Source organism: Cydia strobilella, chromosome Z, assembly GCF_947568885.1.
Source record: "Cydia strobilella chromosome Z, ilCydStro3.1, whole genome shotgun sequence".
Lineage (NCBI taxonomy): Eukaryota > Metazoa > Arthropoda > Insecta > Lepidoptera > Tortricidae > Cydia > Cydia strobilella.
In genome coordinates, this window is record NC_086068.1 from 19,751,123 (window position 1) to 19,759,921 (window position 8,799).

Here is an 8,799-nt window from a genome sequence, read left to right on the forward strand (position 1 = left end):
TCCACTCAGTTTTTGTTAAAGGTATCGCGTACCCTGTTTCTCCAAATTCTCATACTAACAATAGCCCGGTAGATCTCTTCGATTAACATAAATAATAAACTCGTTCTTAAACACCTCCAACAGGTTAACACAAATAAGGGAGCGGGACTTGACCGTATTCATCCAATTTTAATCTCTCGCTGTAGCAAGGAATTGGCTACTCCTCTTACTATTATTTTCCGTAAATCGTTATCCGAGGGTTGTTTCCCGTCTGTTTGGAAAACGGCTTTAATAACACCAATACATAAAAGCGGAAATAAACATGATGTTACACAGTATAGACCCATATCTAAATTATGCATTTTTGGCAAAATATTAGAAAAAATTGTTACATCCGAATTGACAAATTGTATCATTCGTATAATTTCCCCTGACCAACACGGTTTTCTTCGTGGCCGTAGTGTTGACACCAATCTTATTACCTTCACTGATTTTATTTTGAACTCTATTGGCAACGGTCATCAGGTTGACGCCGTGTATACCGATTTCTCAAAAGCTTTTGATAAAATTAATCACACTATGTTATTACACAAATTATACGAACTCGGTATACACGGAGACCTCTACAGGTGGATTGAATCCTACATCCAGAACCGATGCCAGGCAGTATCACTAAGAGGCTATACTTCCAGATACTTAACCATTGATTCAGGGGTCCCTCAAGGCTCTCATTTAGGACCGCTTTTATTTATCATATATGTAAACGACATGGGTTCATCGTTTTCTAGTTCAAGACATCTAGTTTATGCAGACGATACAAAAATTTTCAAAATCATAAAAACAAAGAACGACTGCCTGGACATGCAACGCGATCTTGATAGCTTTGCCGCATATTGCGGTTATAACCAATTGCTTCTGAACCCTGATAAATGCAACTGTATTACTTTCACTCATAAACAAAGTCCCCTTCTTTTTAATTATAGTTTTTCAGGAAAGATCATAAATAGAATCACCAAGGTCCGAGATCTTGGTATTATCTTGGATTCTAAGCTTAACTTCATTTCACACATAGACCACATCTCCGAGAGGGCCTACAAGAAATTGGGCCTGATACTTAGACTATCTCAACCATTTAAAGATCCAAACACCCTAAAAGTATTATACTCCTCTTACGTTCGCAGCATTTTAGAGTTCGGTAGCGTCGTCTGGACCCCTCAATATACCGTTCACATAAAAAGAATTGAAAGAATCCAAAAAAAGCTGTTAAAGTCGCTCAATTTCCGCCACGGTCTGAATATGTCAGAGAATAGTACACACCGTCGTAGTCTAGGGCCACTAGATACACGACGTGTTTATATAGACCAAATGTTTCTGTATAAACTCTTAAATGGCCTTACTGATTCTTCCACTCTTCTTGAAAAAATTGTCTTTAAATTGCCTCGTATTCCCACGCGCCACCCCCAAACATTCCATATCGATTTTTGTAGATCTAATTTCGCCAAAAATACTTTTTTTAGACGAGCCTGTCATGATTACAATGTTAATTTCATAAATCTAGATATCTTCTCATTGTCTTTCGGTAAATATAGTAGTGGTCTGCGGAGCTTACTTTTTCCATAGCAGTCTTTGCTTTAAAAAAAAAATGTAATTGTTCTATAGTCTTATGTAACGTATGTATGTTTGTAAGCATGTTTGATACTTAGGTACTTTATTAGTTGTGTATCCAATTGTTACTTCTGTGTATCTTCCTATTTATAGGCAGTGCCGAACAAGCCCTGTTTCTACTTGTTATCAATATCAGTATGTTATAATTAATGGAACTATAGGTCTTATTGTATATCTGCAAGTTTAAACTTATCTGTATGTGACTGTTTGTTTCCTAAATAAATAAAAAAAAATAAAAAAAAAATACGATAAAATGTATTTAAACATGGATAAATGATTTTTTCATTTGCATTAATTATTTTTATTATTTTAACCCATGTTCTTTCACTGATATGCGTTAAAATTGTTAAATAACAAACGAAACCGTCAACGCCCTCTATACAAGAGTAGGCCGATCGAGAATCAAATTTTCGTGATTTTCGAGGCACGTTTTTTCCTTAGACTGTATTCATCTATTACGGAGTTATATCTATCTTTGCTTGTAGGGACAAATGCACGAGCAGTCGAGGGCTCAGGCGATCCAACTGTAAAGGCGTCATTACCTGGCGGCCTAGCCAAGGTGACAATCGCTTGCGCTTCGCCATCAATTCAATTCAATTATTTATTCATAAAATTTTACATTTATACGTCCGTCGGTTCACAATTACACATTACATTCGATATTAAATATACATTAAACAACTATTACTATTACAGCGAATCGAATCGCTTTGTGTCTCTCTATCACTCTTCCATATCAGTGTGACAGTGACAGTTGCGTTTCGTTCGCTACGTAGCGTTAGCCCTGTAGACAACATGCCAAATTATAGAGAGACACAAAGCGATTCGATGGCGAAGCGATAACGACTGTCACCTTGGCTAGGCCAGCTGTTCCGTTACGGCGAGGTCGCGTTACACTGGTCGTTAAGAGCTCCATTCGCCGCTCGTCGTTATATGTGTGCGAGCACAGAGCTCAAGGCGTGGGAGCGGACACCTGCAGACGTGTATTGATCGAAACCCACCCAAAGCCTCACGAATTTTCACGACGTTAGATATCAATATTACTACATTTACTACAGTCAAATAAATTCTTACAGTACCGGCCAATAATATATCACCTTTGAGTGTTTTTGTATGAGCTTGTATAAAGTAAACAATATAGGTTAGTTTGTAGATTGCATATTATACTAGTCATTATATACAAATATATGATGAACACTGCAATGAAATACTGTGAATTACAATAGGATACTCAGCATATTACAAAAAAACATCTAGTAAAAAAACGAAGTTGACAATACATTTAAAAAAAACCTCTGAAAAAACCAATTACATGAGACCAATTTTTCTCATCGCCCGTACAAAGGAATACTACTAGGCTACCTAAAGCAGTGAGGTGGAAGTAGGCCAACCAATAGGAAGGTATAGAGGGAAATGCTAGGAACACAATTTTTAACTCCGTAGCTTTGTTTGGACTAGTTAGGAGATGAACATATCAAAAGTCCCCGGCCATAACCCTGGTGCTGGGGGGAGAGGGGGTTCGAAGGTTCCATTTTTCGGTTTTTCGATTATATCTCGGAAACTATGCGTCTGAGCGACTTGGCCACTTATACAAAATGAAAAGAGATTTTAATTTGTTACAAGTTTTATTCAGTCAAGTTTTTCGATATCTTGTATAGTTTTTGAGATATCCGCTCTTGAAGGTTTATTTAGGGCTCTCATTTTTCTCTTGATTATCTACATCAGTAAAGCTGCTAGGCCGGGTTTGGTAACGTTTTCGTATAAATCGGGGGTGCTGAATTCATTTATGGTATCAACATTGACACGTTTCCGAAGTAAAAACATATAAACTTTAACAAATAACTTTTTTTTAAACTCCTCTTCACGCTTAAACCGCTGAACCGATTTAGTTGAAATTTGGTAAATAGGTGTTTTAAGTCCCGAGACAGGATATAATATAGTTTTTATCTCAAAAATCATACTTTGAAGGTGTGAAACTTGATGTGAGGGGAATTCAGCTTCTTCGCCGAAGTTGAATTCCTGAGGTTAATACTGTTTAAATTTAGGTTTGAAGTCATGTTTGGTATCATTATCAACTAAATCAAACATATAGACCATTCCAAATATTATTTAAATAGGTTCAGCGGTTATTGATTCCCCATACAAATTTCCACCCCACTTTTCACACCCTTAAGGCGGTTCCCTGAGCCAGAAGGCGAAAAATCTCCTTATATAATCATGTTTTTCTAAGAGGCGTTGATATTCGTAGACGTGGAAAAATATATGTAGTTCTTGACTATATTATCTGTAATAACATAGATTCCGATACACGAATTATGACACTTCGCTCGATACAATTAATTCCCAAAGTAACCTCTAATTCGGACTTTTAATCTAACTTTACTCGGTTATTTATTATGTGATACTATAAACAAAAAAAGAAGAAAAAACAATGTTTACTTAAATGGTAATTTCATAGCTTTCGAATTTCGATATTGTTAGGTAACGTTTTTAAATTAAATAAAAATCGACAAAATTCGATCAAAATTGACACTTGGCGCGCATGATCTTTCCCGCTCTTTCTTGCGAAATGTGACAGTGACAGCGGCAAACGGATGGAACGGCCTTAAAAGATGATTTTGGTTATAAAAACTATCCTATATACTGTGCCGGGACTCAAACCATCTCTATACCAAATTTCAACGAAATCGGTTCGGCGGTTTAAGCGTAGTTTTATATATATATTTTTTTAATTTTGTTTTTACTTAGGAATGGTGTTAATGTTGATACCATAAATGAATTCAGCACCCCCGATTTATACGAAAACGATCCCAAACCCGGCCTAGCAGCTTCACTGATGTAGATAATCAAGATAAAAATGAGAGCCCTAAATAAACCTTCAAGAGCGGATATCTCAAAAACTATACAAGATATCGAAAAACTTGACTGAATAAAACTTGTAACAAATTAAATCTCTTTTCATTTTGTATAAGTGGACAAGTCGCTCAGACGCATAGTTTCCGAGATATAATCGAAAAACCGAAAAATGGAACCTTCAAACCCCCCTCTCCCCCCAGCACCAGGGTTATGGCCGGGGACATTTGATATGTTCACCTAACTAGTCCAAACAAAGCTACGAAGTCAAAAATTGTGTTCCAAGCATTTCTCTCTATACCTTTTTTTGGGCATTTATTTCTTGGCCTACTAGGTGGAAGTCACTCATAAATAAAATAAAAAAGTTATACCGTAAAAACATGGTTATATATTATTGGCCGGTACTGTATGTGCGAAATATGTGTAAGTAAAATACCATGAAAATTGATAATAATTTGTCTATCATATGGCAAAATACTGAACTGTAGAAACGGCTGAGATGGGACGGTTTATATTTTGAATGTTTCGTTGATGGCAAGGTCACATGTCACAATGAAACAAGTCTTTCGCTTTTTTATATTTCAGCAATCTTGTAATATCTACAGTAATAATTTTTATTTTCTATTAAAACAATAAGGTGAGCTAAAAACATAATGACCTAAACTAAAAAACTTACAAATAAAAAATCGTAATGTGTATATATAATATATATTATCAATTATACTAGCTTTTGCCCGCGACCTCGTCTGCGTGGACTTAGTAACCCCAGCTAGAGTAAGAATAGCGTCTGGAGAAAGTCTTATAGCAATCACTCAATTTGAGCACACAAATATTATGCAACTCATTTATTTCTCAATTCCACCTTGATTCCACCCCGCTTTACACCCTCTTATGATTTTCGGGATAAAAACTATCATATGTCCTTCCCCGGGACTCAAACTATCTCTACGCCAAATTTCAACTAAATCGGTTCAGCCGTTTAAGCGTGAAGAGATAACACACAGACAGACAGACAGACTTTCGCATTTATAGTATAGATTATTGTTATTTTTGTTCATTTTCATTTTTATTTTTAATCCTGTGTCGAAAGATGGCAGTGACTACAAAATTTACTATGACAATAACCCTCTATAGTCTATACACTCTATTCTCTTTGAATTTAGTGAGAGATAAGAAATAAGCAAAGAAGAGCGGTACTGTCGTGGTAAATTTTGTAGCCACAGTAAATTCACTGCCATCTATCGACACACAATTAAAACTAAAAATGAAGACGTATAAAAATACCATAAAATGTATTTATATATGGATAAATGATTTTTTTTATTTGCATTTATTATTTTTATATGATTTTGACCCGTTCTTTCACTGATATGCGTTAAAATTGTTAAATAACAAACGAAACCGTCAACGCCATCTATCCGAGAGAAGGCCAAAGGTAGTGGCGCCATCTGTTTTAAAATCAAATTTTCTTGATTTTTCGTGGCACGTTTTTTCCTTAGACTGTATCCATCTATTACGTAGTTATATCTATCTTTGAAATAAGTACCTAATCAATTTTTTTGTGTCGTCCTTCGAACTCTACAACTTTCAACAACGACGAATCTACGATACGCCCCGTAGATTCGTGTTCTTCTCTCACTGAGCGTAAGTAAGCGTGAGCGAGACGGACGTGCGTGGGACCGCGGATATCAGTTTTTAGGGTTCCGTACCCAAAGGCTAATAACGGGATCCTATTACTAAGACTCTACTGTCTGTCACCAGGCTGTATGTCATGAACCGTGAAAGCTAGACGGTTGAAATTTTCACAGATGATGTATTTCTATTGCCGCTATAACAACAATACAACAAATACATGCTGCTTAAAATTAAATTTACATTGTACGGAAACCTCGGTGGGCGAGTCCGACTCGCACGTGGACGGTTTTTTATTTTTTATTTGTTGTAACTTTAAAAAGAGAATAAAGTAAGTAATCGCTGAGTTCCTTCAAAAATAAAATTGCGCATATTTAAAAGCAATTTTCAAATTTGCACGAAAGTGCATACATGTTGTGTTACAAATTTTGTAAGTACGTTTAAAGCTATGTTCGTGATTTTTTTCTAAAGAGCGAAAGTCAAAACATCAGGATTCGAATCGCTGAAGTCCCTACAGAAAATTCCCAAGATTGCTAATTAACTTTTAGGCAACCTTATTGTTATCTACGGCACCTTAAGTATATCTAGTGACAAATACGTTAGATACCAGTAAGTACATTTTATTTATTAGTCGTCGTTATCACGCATGGGACGCCCTTCGGCATACGAGAAAGTGGGTGCTGGCAAACTCCCGCCTACTAAACTTAGCCCCCTGAGAATCATAACACCTGGTTGATGATAGGGAGGCATACGAAGCCTCGATTACATATGCTATCTTCGGGTAACGCACATATATATATATATATGTGTATATGAAATATAAGTCAGCAAATAGGTAAGTATGTTACAATTATTTAGCAAGGACATTGTTATATTATTTCGGTTTCATAGGAAACAGTTACTATTTTTTAAACCGTTTTTCAATAAAAAGACACGTCAAGATTGTTTGCCCTTTCTCTAACGCTAAAAAAACTAGCCTAGGATAGGCTGATTCAAGAATCAAAGTAGGTATATATTTCTTTTACTGGCAACCCATAATACCATCCTACGTACTAAAATAATAATTATAGCCGGCCAAGCAACTTTGTCAGTAGAAAAAGGCGCCAAAAAAACTAATTTTCTATGGAACGATAACCCTTCGCGACGACATGTTTTAAATTTGCCGCTTTTTTCTACTGACGCATATGAATTGACAGACTATAGTAATTAATTTGCGAATTTTTGATTAACATTTAGAGGTCGCTACCACCAGTAGGTACCTGCCAACTTTTACAAATTTTCTACAATTACGTTCTTACTGCGATGTGGGGTGGGATATGGGTTTGCTTTTAATTATGTGCCATGACAATCTACATAAAATGAAAGGCAACATTTAAGATAATATCGCATTTGTTTAATTTCACTTTTCGGACGTCGGTAGCGACCCCTAAATATCAAATTAAAAATATTAAAAAAAATGTGTTTTCTAATGCAAAGGGTCATTGTCAGAGGTTGAGAGTAAAACAATTTAAATAAAAATATTCTTTTTTCATAAATTTTGAAACGTCGGTAGCAACCCCTAAATACCAATTTAAAAATTTATAAAAAACTAGTGTTTTCTAATGCAATAGATCATTTGTTTCAGTACTAGTTTGAATCATTCTAATATACATAATTATATAGGTGCTTTCCTGAATACTGTTAAAGTATAGGTATAGTACCATTTTGCTGAAATGAACACATTTTTTTTGCCACAATAATTCTACGGCTATTTCCTGCATAACCTAGGTATCTAGTAAAAGTAAAGTTCTTAATTATGTATGGGTTTGACATCTGTACTTACCTAAAAAAATTCAGTATGTATTATCTACTAGCTTTTGCCCGCGACTTCGTCTGCGTGGACTTAGTAACCGCAGTTAGAGTAAGAATAGCGCCTGGAAAAATTCTCATAGCAATCTAAATTTAAGCATATTATGCACACAAATTAGCAGGCACTTCGTTAATTATCTCAATTCCACCCCGCTTTTTACTTTCTTAAGGGATGATTTTCGGGATAAAAACTATCCTATGTCCTTCTCAGGGACTCAACCTATCTCTATGCCAAATTTCATCTAAATCGATTCAGCGGTTTAAGCGTGAAGAGGGAACACACAGACAGACAGACAGACAGACTTTCGCATTTATAATATTAGTATGGATTATTAACCGTAGCCAGTGCCAGTTTAATGTATCATTAGGTGTTTACAATCTTTCTTATTCATATTAGGTATTGGAGGCGTACATCATCGTCTTCATCGCGTTATCCCGGCATTTTGCCACGGCGGCCACGGCTCATGGGAGCCTGGGATCTGCTTGACAACTAATCCTAAGAATTGACGTAGGCATTCTATTCTATTCACACATGACACGTGTCGTTTAGACTATTAGAGCTATTAGAGCATGTACATAGGTACATACTCTTGACACGTAGTCGTAGTGTAGTCTCATCCGCTAGGTATATACCTATTATATTATTGATGTTGACTGTAACTAGGTATCGATGTATCTATTAGTTTCAGTTTATTTGCCATAAACTGAGCATTACATGGTAGGTATGTCAATTATTTAATGAATGAGTGATAATAAAACGCCCATATTCCTTTGTTATTTTAATTATAGGTATTCATTATTGAATATAAATACATACAGTAG